The sequence below is a fragment of the Pecten maximus genome, chromosome 7 (genome assembly GCF_902652985.1).
Source record: "Pecten maximus chromosome 7, xPecMax1.1, whole genome shotgun sequence".
Taxonomy (NCBI): domain Eukaryota; kingdom Metazoa; phylum Mollusca; class Bivalvia; order Pectinida; family Pectinidae; genus Pecten; species Pecten maximus.
Window position 1 is genome coordinate 43,016,895 of NC_047021.1, and position 12,581 is coordinate 43,029,475.

A 12,581-nucleotide genomic window follows, 5' to 3' on the forward strand; every position below is an offset into this window, starting at 1 on the left:
CCTTTTTGTTCTCTTGTTCCCTCTCAAGATGACTTAGATGACGGGTAAAATGGGCCTTGAATATTTAATTAAGACATTGAAAAAGCCTTGAAAAGGCCTTGAATTTGGTTTGTTATAATCCGTATGAACCCTGTATAGCCATTGTTGCTTATTATCAGATTGTGGGATAAAAGGCATATACTATCAATACAACGATGTCAAGGCCGGTATCATATCTAGTAATAATATACTGTAATAATGAGGACATACAACCAGATTTAACGATGAAAGGCTGTGAAATATTTCACTCGAGATGTATTATAGATTTAACAGCATTTTGATGCCCCTTATTTCACCTCCTCCCACCCCCAACTCGTATCCCACACAGCGAAAGTTGTTGGTACCAGATTCAAAGCCCCATAAAATAAGTTCTAGTTCAAAGCAGACACGAGGCAGGATTACTTTCTTTAAAAACCTCAAAACATCAACATACTGATAGGAAATTAAGTGAGCCGCTACAGTTGAATTAGAAGCCTGCAGGTAGATTTAGGACGCACAGGTAGATTAAGAGCCTTAAATCAACATAGGGACCAGGGCCCCGTATTACATATTATCTGAAACATCCATTTCACTCAACTGCAATTCTTCGCTCTTCTAAATTTTACAGCAGTTTTATGATAACCTTGTGTATAGAAATTACATTTTGAGCCTTCTCAAGCTGATTTCTAAATGCTAAAACTCAAAATGACGAGGGGAAAAGTTGTGTCGGAAGGAAATTGTTACACATGTACATTACGGAAGATTAGAAGCGGTATCTTGAAGGAATATCATTTCTTACTTGCAGAATTGTTTTTGTACTCCAAATAATTACGTAAGTTTGATAACATACATGATTAACAAATTCCAGGGGTAATTTATCCCAGATTCTCAAGTTTCCAAATAGGAAGGATTCAGGAGAATTCATCTTATCAGATTTTGTATGGAACTTGCATATTAATGTTGGGTTTAGCATGTAATTTCTAGACTTATTTTCGTATCATTAACCAAAATCTCTTCGCCTTTGTAATAAACAGACTAGATTTGATTCTGTTCTATGTCACAAGGAAATATTGTAACCTCTAAAAAGCGAAGATGTTGCGTTGGCGTGCATTTTTTCTTCTTAATCATTGAATTTTTTGTTTGAAAATGAACAAAAGGAACCCAATAGTCTTATTGCAAGATTTCGTAATGTTGAAACTATGAACAGACCATAAACATAATCTAATTGCTTCATCGCCGATTACAAACAAATGGCTAACTTTGTAAATAGGCATCAGAAGCTTGTCTATAAATGAACAGTTTTGTTAGAAGAGATCCCCTCAAGATGGCGTTTACTTTGTCTGTGCCTTGTAGATCAAACGCGGAAAATCGCTCTTGAATTAAACAGCATCTGTCTGTATTGGCTGATTTGATTAAGCACAAAACATGCCCTGATACTGTTATCTATAGAAAATGAAACAGAATGTTACTCGCAGAGAATGGACAACAAATGGCGGTCAATTTTCTGACATCGCGACTAACACACCTTAGACTCGCATAACTGATCCGATATAGGTCCCAACATTTTAGATAATTTTAATATTATTTATCTATAAATGATTTTATAGATTATGAGTTCAAGTCAACTGAAACCTCATTTACATAAATTATCCTCATTTACATATTCAATCTCATTTGCCTATTCATCTTATTTGCATATTAAGCTCTTAATATTAAGGGGTAATGTAAGGGATGAATATTTTATCTTCAAAGGAAATATTTTCACTTATCCTGATGGTAGATTTTATATAGTAGAAAACATTATGACAGCTGATGCAGTTTATCCCGAGTAAATTCTTGAATACCGCATCCTCCAAAAAAACGAGACAGGATGCTGTAAGCTATGAACTCGGGAATATCAAGTGTGCTATACAATCTATCACGTAGAAAATTTTTTCAGAAATAAACAAATATTCGTCTTTAAATAGGTTAATCGGAGAAAGTGCACATGGATGTGATTAATGTTTTTAAAGATGTAAAGCTCGGCATCTCGGGGTCTGTAAAAAGTCAAGCTTGATTGGCCCACCAAGAAGTAATGAGAGATTTTTAAAAAGTCTCCGCAAATATATCATAGCTTTTTCATAGTAGTGAGAATTAAGGGTATCTCCAAAGGCTTCATCTAATTACTTCTGAATGTAAACTATTATCAGCGATACCATGATTTGGGAAGTCCTTTAGAAAGGCTGTGAACTTTGCATGATCTTTTAGAAATATTGTAACCATTATACTGTCTATCTTACAGAGATCTTCATAGGATCTTTAAGGGTTTGTCCATTGCAAATTATTTCAATCTTGCCGAATCATAAAGATGAAGATCTGTTTTGGTCTAAATGCTTTTCTTGCTATAGATGTTCTTAACACAGATCCAAGTTTCCATTTTACATAGAATCTGTGAGATCTAAGTTACATCAATGGGAGATATCATGGGTTTTTTAAAGCACCATTGTAACTAAACCTATATATGATCGGACCAATAGCTTTTGCAACCTGGGATGCCACAATAAGATGTATACGATCAACACGAGATCTCTGATCAACACGAGATCTCATGGGCTTTAGAGAACCACTGTAAACCTAGCTCCTATAGTATGTAACAGTAAGTTGTATAAGACATTGGGGAGCAGATAAACAACTCAGCTCTGCTCTTTCTTATACCAGTGTGTAGCTGTCTGTAGCATCACTGTATGAGCGGCCATCACAGAGATCAAGATTGGTTACATACCTCCGTTCCACCCAGCCTTTACAAAAACACACAAATTACAGAAAAGTAAACAAGTCGGTCAGACCTAGGAAGAATGTAATGTAATAACTGTACTGGGCTCATTAGTAGGAACTTCACAGTTTGTCTTTAACTCCCGCTATGTTCTGATAATTTCTCAAAAAGATGAAATTTATGGTTTTGGTGATGAATGTTCGTATTAGCTGATGACAGATGTCTGGAGTCGAAGTTTGTTGTGAGTAATGACAAACGATTATATTTACTGGTGAGAGATGTTTTCAGCCAACAGCAGTGTTCAACCGTTTGTTCATCTTTCTGTTATACAACCATGGTGACAGTAGCATCAGAAAACTCAAGTAACAATTGAAACTTGTGCCCTTTGTCCCTTCAGTGAGATTTTCCGTAATAGATAATGATATATAATAGTAATAGTAAAACTATCATTTGTATATTACTTCCTGTAGTATGTAGATGTGTACAGTCGTAAGTATCTCCTCCTCACAGAAATCATCACCCCAGTTAGTGCTGGAGACTGATAACACAACCAGAGGGAGCAGCACAGAGATCCCCACTGTAGATATATTATATACCAGATAATTGCTGCTCCCACCTAAATCATCACTTTCTGCTGCACTGTACTTATTCCTCAGTCTCTTTAAAACGGGCTCCCCCCTCCTGTCCCCCCCCCCCCTTCCTGTCCCCCCTCCCCCCTCCATTAAGCTGTCTCCCTTCCAGAGTACCCCCCTCCCCCACTAGTTACCTCCCCTTCGTCTGAGCATCAGCACTAGGCCCTATGGATAGATTACACTCCTGATAAGAAATTCCTACTGACTAAAATGGACAACAATTTTGAAGTTATGAGATAAACAGAAACTCCTCCAATCAGAAGGCCCCAATGGCACACCTCTCTGATAGAGCTTCTCTCTCACTGGGTAACACAGAGGAACCAAATTTCCTGTGCAAAGTACAATTATTGTAAAGTTACTACCCTCAGGTACACTGCTGAACTTCTGGGCTTGAAATAGTTTATAACAGTGTTACTGGTATTGGATGTCTTAACCGTGAGAATCGGTAAGGTAGTGTTTGTGTTTACAATCTATATATGTTTATTTACTATTTCTTAACAATCTTGATTTCCTTGTTCCTATTCAAGAACTTATGTCTTTTTCAATTTTAAAGATTTAAAAAAAATTCTTATCATTGTTACAAATGCATATTTTACAGATTCAGTGTCTCAGTTGAAAATTGTGTTTAGATGTTTATGGACAAATGTTATTTAATGCTTAATTTAAAATTTGTCTTTAATGAAAGTGTATGTAATGTCAAACTTATGAAATATTATGTTTAGAACTAGTTTGTAATGAGATGAAAACTTGTGGTTGGATCTTGAGTGGAGGTGTTTCTGTGGCACTGTCAAGAGGCATATTAAGGGGTAATGTAGATTTCACCTGTTAAAATTAACAATCTCGTTACAGACATCAGAATACATCATTTACAGGCATCGTCAATCACAAGCCAAGGTTGGCTTTATGGTTGATGATTTCAGGTTATATTGGAGCTTTAGATCACAATCAAGTTCCTGTGTGTTTAGGGAGGGAAAACTGTGGAATATTAAACAATTATGGAGCTATCGGACCAACAGGATAGTTTTTCGTAGTGGTTTCAATTCCAGTTGAGGTGTATGGAGGTTTGGTTAAAAGAGTTTTCTCCGACTGTACTCCAAGACAGTACTGTACCGAGGGCTTCGGTTGGTTGGTTTTTCAGTCAAGATTTTCGTTAAAGGTTCCTTTTGGGAGATAACATTATCAGCAGAGTGGGGATTCTATTAACGCAATCTACATACTCTTGGGTAATTTTGCGGAAGTTTAGGTAAGTAAATCTTGTGTCATTTTTAGTGGAAGTTTTGTTCAGTAAAACTTCCTTAATACGTAATCGTAGTAACAAGATCAGTATTTTTGGCTGTCGAAGCAGTTGAAAGAATTATAAATTGTTTTCATTGAAAAGCAGTCAGATCTGCACATTCTAACCAAATTTTTGTTGATTAATACTAGGGGAAAATTATTCCTATGTCTAAAAATATTTGAAATCAGCTGTTCGTGAAACCTTAATGATTTGAAAAAAATTACCTCAAAATACTATTTCTACTATGAAGCCCTGGGTATATTAGAATTGCTTCTATGGAAGTTTTGAAAAATGCCATTATTCAGAAGACTAGATATAAGGCTGTAATGCCACTGAAATGGATGGTGGAAACAGCCCACTCAAGGTCAGATTTAGGTGTCCCTACAGTTGATAGGAATGCTGCCTTAACAAGGGAAAATTATTACTATCTCCTGTCTACACATGGTCAGACAGTAAAGCATTCAAGGCTGGAAGATCAAAGCCTCTCCTGTCCATTAAGAGAAAAAGGTTTCAATTAGTTGGGTAAGAAACCTTTTCCCCTGTATCTAAGGCAAGATGTACCAATAGCTGTAAGGGTTGATTGCATGGTGCAAGTTTGAAAATCTCAAAACTTTTAATTGCAACCTGATGGTATAGATGTGAAAATGGCCGGTGCAGAAGTATTTAAAATGGCTGTGTATGTTCAGTAAATGAGAATTTGATAGCTTTATGGCCCCATAAAATGCATATTGCTCATAGAATGTAAAAGTAATGTTTCCAGCGTGTGTTGTCTGTCTCCTTATTTTCAAGGGAAGCTCATCTATGAAATGTTTGTTTTATTAAATTTTATCTTTGATGAAATGAGAATAACATGATTTATATTGGTGAGAGTGAGGTATTAGTAGGCTGTGCAATTTAGGAAGTATGGGGTACACAGTTAGGCAATGTGTATAAGATCGATACACAGTTAGGCAGTGTGTATGGGGGTATACAGTTAGGCAGTATGTAGGGGGAAAACACAGTTAGGCTAAGCAGTGTAGAGGGGGGGGGGGGGCACAGTTAGGCAGTGTATTGGTGGGGGGGGGGGGGGGCGGTTACAACAACAGTGAGGCAGTATGTATTGGGATTACACAGTTAGGCAGTGTGTATGGGAGTACACAGTCAGTGTATTGGGGGTACACAATTAGGCAGTGTGTATGGGGGTACACAGTTAGGCGGTGTGTATGGGGGTACACAGTTAGGCAGTGTGTATGGGGATACACAGTTAGGCAGTGTGTATGGGGGTACACAGTTAGGCGGTGTGTATGGGGGTACACAGTTAGGCAGTGTGTATGGGGGTACACAGTTAGGCAGTGTGTATGGGGGTACACAGTTAGGCGGTGTGTATGGGGGTACACAGTCAGTGTATTGGGGGTACACAATTAGGCAGTGTGTATGGGGGTACACAGTCAGTGTATTGGGGGTACACAATTAGGCAGTGTGTATGGGGGTACACAGTTAGGCAGTGTGTATGGGGGTACACAGTTAGGCAGTGTGTATGGGGGTACACAGTTAGGCAGTGTGTATGGGGATACACAGTTAGGCAGTATGGATCAGTAGGTTAACTGGCAATTTCTTCTACATGTTTTATCTGTAATGGATTTGTCTGTCCTGTTTGTTTACAAAGGTCAAGGTCATTGCTGTTCCATTTTAATCAGAGTTGTTGTTGCTATCAGTTACTGCTTTAGATATATGGTGAAAAGTTTAAAACAGATGTGATCTTTCGATATCAGGCCAATGACCTTGACCTGTCTATCCATCAAATAAGTAAGATGAAGCAGTCACTAGGGACAAGTTTCAATCATGGGGAATCGTAAACACACCTGGCTCTGGTAGATTGATTGGTCAAGTTTTGAAGAAGTAAAAACCATGTTTAAACCCTGATATGGTGGCTGGATTTTATGTTTAGGGCTGATGTAAACAGGGGAAGATGATTGGTTTCTTTGTAATACAGCCTTCCATTCTCTAGGTTAAAAGTACAGAGCACTACGTCATAGGGCCCATGGTTGGATTACTTCTCAATAACCGGACATTCCAAACATACCCAATTTTGAGTTATACTAATTGCTGAATCATGTCCTGTAATAACTCACAAGCTGATCAGGACATGTACATTAGAGTGACATTAACAGCTATGAGCTATAGCAGTGACCTTGACCTTGATCAAAACTGTTGGAGTGACCTTGACCTTGATCAAAACCCTGTGTCTGGTAGCTGCACTGATGTCAATCAAATGCAGTTGTAAAGAAGTCTGCTCTCACTACACTAGATATCGTAGGATTCTCAACGCACTAAAAGTCACATTCGTCTGTCTGATGTCATGAGGAAGGATGGTTTTGTTTTGGTGGAAATGCAACATTTATGAGACAAGAAGTGTTTCAAGCACTGGGAGAAACCATGTCATGCCCAAACGGAACGTCTGGGGTGTTAGCGATAAACGGTTGTTACGTTACGATGCATAGCTTTACGGTTATTGCCTTGTTTTTTGAGAATTTTCGGATTCCAGCTCATGGACATTCAAGGAAGATCTGTACGATAGAGACAGCATAGTGATAAAGACAATTAACATTGTTGTCAGTAACTTGGCAGCAGTTAATGTTTTATTATACATGCAGACTTCGGTAGTGATGAGGTTGTTGAGAACACCACTTCCTCAACATTCGACCAGGACTGGTATAGGCCCGAGTCCACATTATTGTATAAGATTCTCCGACATCCTATCCATAGTTCTCAACTGTCGGTGGAAATATTGTTGACCATAACTTGACGACACCTTGTGCCTGTTTTACGGGGCCAGTAACTGTTCAAGTTAAGCATACTTGGGAATTGTGTCCATGGTTCTTTTGAGTAAATGATCATGTACCAGTTTTCCTGAGTCTTGACTAATTTCCCTTGTCATGTCCCTGGTTTCCTGTGTCTAGAATCATTTCCCTTGTGATGTCCCTGATTTCCTGAGTCTAGAATCATTTCCCTTGTGATGTCCCTGGTTTCTTGAGTCTAGAATCATTTCCCTTGTCATGTCCCTGGTTTCCTGAGTCTAGAATCATTTCCCTTGTCATGTCCCTGGTTTCCTGAGTCTAGAATCATTTCCCTTGTCATGTCCCTGGTTTCCTGAGTCTAGAATCATTTCCTTTGTCATGTCCCTGGTTTCTTGAGTCTAGAATCATTTCCCTTGTCATGTCCCTGGTTTCCTGAGTCTAGAATCATTTCCCTTGCCATGTCCCTGGTTTCCTGAGTCTAGAATCATTTCCCTTGTCATGTCCCTGGTTTTCTGGGCTGATGATTGTTGAGTGAGTCCCTGATTCAGGACCATACCTTGAAATAACCTTGTCCTTGGTTTCCTCAGTGATAGTGTAAGGTAGCCATACTTGGCCTTGACCATTGTGTAGTGACCCCCTGACCCCCTCCCCCTCCCCTGTCCAGGGCCTGATGACGTAGGTGTTGTGGTTCCCTACCCCTCAGTCCAAGTACAGATGACGTAGGTTGATTGCGAGTCTGGTACTACAGGTCAGGACATATTAGCATGGACAGGTCCTGGAGCCATGTTTTCATTGATAACTAGCACAGAAACAGTGGTCTGTATGCTTATCTATCAAAATTGTCTTACAATCTCTTGAAATCTGATACGAAGTTTTGTGTTGGAATGGTCAGTGTACAGGTTTTCATTCACTAGTGTTTGTCTACAGGCTTCACTCTGTCTGGTTGTAACCTTGAGCAATGTCCTGCCTCATTCTGACCACTTTGTGTGGCCAATGAGATCTCAGATTTTCTGTTTCTGCTGCTCAGTAGATTTTAGACATTTCAAAAACACCTCAGTATTTAAGTATAGATCAACTTATGTCATGTAAATGTTCGATTTTGGTTCCAATTTTTGTGGTTTTACCAGAGAATCAAATTAGCATTACTGTCATGGAATTTATAAAAAAACTCATTCTATATCATTGATATTACTCTCAAGATAGTGATTTTTTTCTGATTTTTTTTTATTTCAAACCTTGAAATCAGGGGTGGGGATGTGGAAGGGTACAAGTCTATAGTAATGACAATAATTATATCTGGACATAATTAACTGGATTGAAAAAAATTATGTTTTCCAAACAATAGAGTTTATTATATATTGTTCTTAAATCATGGTTTAAAGTGGGAAGCTAAATTGTTCATTACTTAACAAAACATAAATATTATGTGCTGAAAATCATAGGTATGATAGAGCTGATGTATTCTCTAACCCTTAGCCAAGATTGTGACCTGAATCATCAATCATGCTATGTTACAGGTAGCAGGTTTTTGTAATGAGCTTGGCATTTATTGAACCATAGCCAACTGGGAACTTCTGGAGTACACTGGTATGCTAGGCTTAATGTCTTTATATGGGGGTAGGGAATCTCTATAACATGTGTACCAAACTTTATCTAAATTGCACTTTGCAGAAATCTTTCTAGATGGGAGTTTACAGCTAAGATCACATACATCTGCATAATGTGTGTTTTTTTATTCTCATTCTGATATGCACAGTTGTATGTGTCAAATTGAGGAACATCATTAAGTGTAATCTAGGTCAGTGAAATGCTTGAAATCATGTGAAGTTGTATGCTACCATTCAAGAGCTTCAGTTACCCAGTTATGTTGGCTTGTCTGGAGAATTGTAAATATTATCTTTGTAGCAGAATGGTTGGGAAAATAGCATCAGGATGGTCAAACTGACCAGGCCAGGGGTCATAAGTTCAAACTGGACTCTCTGATTAACAGTAATGATTGTGGAGAATGTAGTTTCAGTCAGGTGAGATAAGATAGGGACAATTTACATGTTTTACATTGACTACTGACGTTTTCTCTGGACATATGGCCAGTAAGAATGGTCAGTCTGGGCGGTCTGGCTTGGCTCTGGTCATTTGTGGTCATTTGGTGCATGTTCATGCTAAATGATTATCATCCTTCACTTTGCCTCTGGGGGCAGGAGCCATCAATTTTACTATTACTATCTTGCAGAAGAGAAATTAAGATAGGACTCTTTGAGAGTATAATTATCATTGGTTAAAATTCAGAGAATTGCACATTTTTTCCCCTTTAATTCTAAGATAAATGATTTTCATTTAAATTCTGATAACATTTATTTATTTCTCAGTGCAGAGAACGCTGTGACCGTGAACTGGACAAATACAGAAATTGTTTTCAGGTCATAACAAAAGATCTCTTTTATAATTTTCACGTTGATAGATAAAGGGTTGAAAGGCATTTCCTATCCATGATGTAAGTCAGAATTCTGACATGATTCCAGATCTGCCGGCAAATCCATAGGGACAATTTAGAAAGATTGTTTTCAATGTAGATCTCTGTCTGGAGTTAAACTGTTCATACATATTTCCTAAATGCATCATTATGTTTTTTCATGGATGGAATGGTAGTTATCTCCCGGAAATAAACTTTTAGGTTTTACCAAAATGACTAATAAAACTTGAAACGCCATGACTCGCACCGATTTTCGTATTCCTTTACAATGAATCACTGTCTATACGACCTGCAAGTGAATTATTTCTTACTCCCTACAAATCTAACACAACTTTGGTTTTCATCTTAGCTGCCTCATTTCAAGAAAAGTTTCAGTGTGATGATAAGACATATTCACACTGATAATACACTGCAATATGGGTGTAAGTATGTGTAAGGCTATCCTAGGGAACCAGGCTCCGATGATAAGCATTAGATTCATAGATGTCATAAAGATGAGCTACATAGCCCTAATACCTAAACCCCTCGCCCCATCCTGTTAGGTTGTATCAGCACTTGCGTAATTCATGCAGATGGTAATATAAAAAAAAGTCACTTTGTTGAAAATGCTTCAAACCACCTTTCTTCGATAAGATACACAAGATTAAAAAGCCAGTGTAGTTCCAATACAAAATATGTATTATGGTCATAGAAGACAACAGATAGCCGACTTCTAATATAATTTTCAATTATCTCAAAAAACAACTTAAACACGTGTTGATAAGAATTTCTTTAAACAATTTGCTATTTTCAAAATGAGGATTATCTTAAGCTAGTAAAATGTTGATGTAAATCATTTGCATACTATTTTAAGGGAAATTTAATTCCTTGGGTTCAAACAATTTACTATCTCCCTGACTTTTGGTCAATAATTGTATGACATTGTGCATGATATTGGCAGATGTTTGATATTCTTCTCTGAAATATGGCTTTAGTGTTCTGAGAGGTCTTGGATAAGAAATATGTATTGTTAATTCAACAAAATGTATGTCAAGGTCATAGGTCAAGGTCATTGTGCAACTAGGTCAAGGTTAGTTGGTGAAATCTTGAATACCCTCATTTTATTTGACAGTGAAATATTAATAATTCAAAATAGTGATTGACAGAGAAATGTGAAGCTGATGGAGAAATGTGAATCCCTTAGGCTTTTGGCTGACTGAGAAATGTGAATCAGATTTTTATGACTGACAGAAATGTGAATCTTCCAGAAGTATGGGATGTCAACTTCTTTGTTTTAAAATTTCTTCTCAAAGACTAAGAAATCTTGTAATGTCTTTACATAGATCAGAATGTGTGTTTGAGATTTAAGTAGGCCCTTCTTGTGATATATATACAAACTTAATGATGTGCTTACACTCGATATAGAATACAAATCCATTGTTTAAGTCAATGCATTGAATTACTTGACTTTGAGCGACCTTACAAGATGGCAGATTTTTTCTTGATTAAAACTCTTAACAGGTTGGAACAAGAGATGTGTCAAGTATGGATAATTTCAGGGAATGAGTTTCACTGAAGATGAACAAACTTTGGGATGCATATTGTATGTAAATGTTTGAGTTTTTCGAGGAGATTCTGGGATCTTAGTGTGTACATACTTAAGGATATACAGTGTATGTAAGCCATGGTTTATTCTAGGAGAACTGAGACTTCACCAGTGTACAAACTTTGGAAAAGGTTCGTTTATATTTCAAATGCCACACATGTTCGGCAGAGTGATTTAGACAAATCTGGCTAATGTAGGTTTTTTTTGGCACTTCCTGAGATGTACAGTACATCACCGTCATTTCTGTAGGTATCAGTAGGAAAACTGTTCACAATTATACAGATAAATATTACATCTCGCATCCATCTTCTTATGTTTCTGGTGGATTGGTCATATCTTGAAGACGATCTCTTGGATTGTAAAAGCTATGAATCTTAAAATCAGTTGATGAAGGAACGGAGTAAATAAGCTGGAATGTTTTTATTATTTGATGTATATAGCTGCAATTTGAAGCAAGTATTGAGTTTAAATTTTCTTTTATTTAAAGTGTTTTTATCTGGCAAAGTTTCCCCTCTCAGAAAGCTCAATCATTTGAATTTCTGTCATAAAATCTTAAAATATATTTTCAAAAATTATAGAGAAAAAAAACCCCAAAAAACCAACAAATGAATTATTTGATTTTAGTGTTAAATTGTTTGATTGAAACCTATTTGAATTTGTGTTAGTTGAAGCTGACAGAACTTATCCTCAGAAAGTTGGTTATCTGTGAGATCTGTATGAGGGACTAGTGTATGCTAGGCCTCCCTTGTTTTATCCTGTAGACAGAAGGAAACATGCTCTAGAGTGGGAGAGGTTGGGGGTGCTTCCTATCAATACAATCCATCACAGCAGACTCCCTACTGCATAACATCATATCCCAGGTTGGCAGATGTGCTCTCCAGTTTTTATTATTGTATATATTATGGTTTTAGCCTTTTTTATCAAAATTGTTTGACTTTGATTCTCTTTTTTTTTCATCTTCAAAATGTAAATTTAATACATTTTTTTGTTGTTGTTGAAGTTTTAGGTGTTTTTCGGTCACAAGGATATTTTCTAGGTCAATGGAGATTTTTTTGTCTACCAGGGAGAATT

The 12,581-nt window shown here is 37.2% G+C and overlaps 1 protein-coding gene across 1 annotated transcript in view; it reads left to right on the forward strand.

Annotated features, from left to right (window-relative positions):
* LOC117330910 (filamin-A-like) overlaps positions 1-12,581 on the forward strand; it is a 134,307-nt gene that overhangs the window by 89,618 nt on the left and 32,108 nt on the right.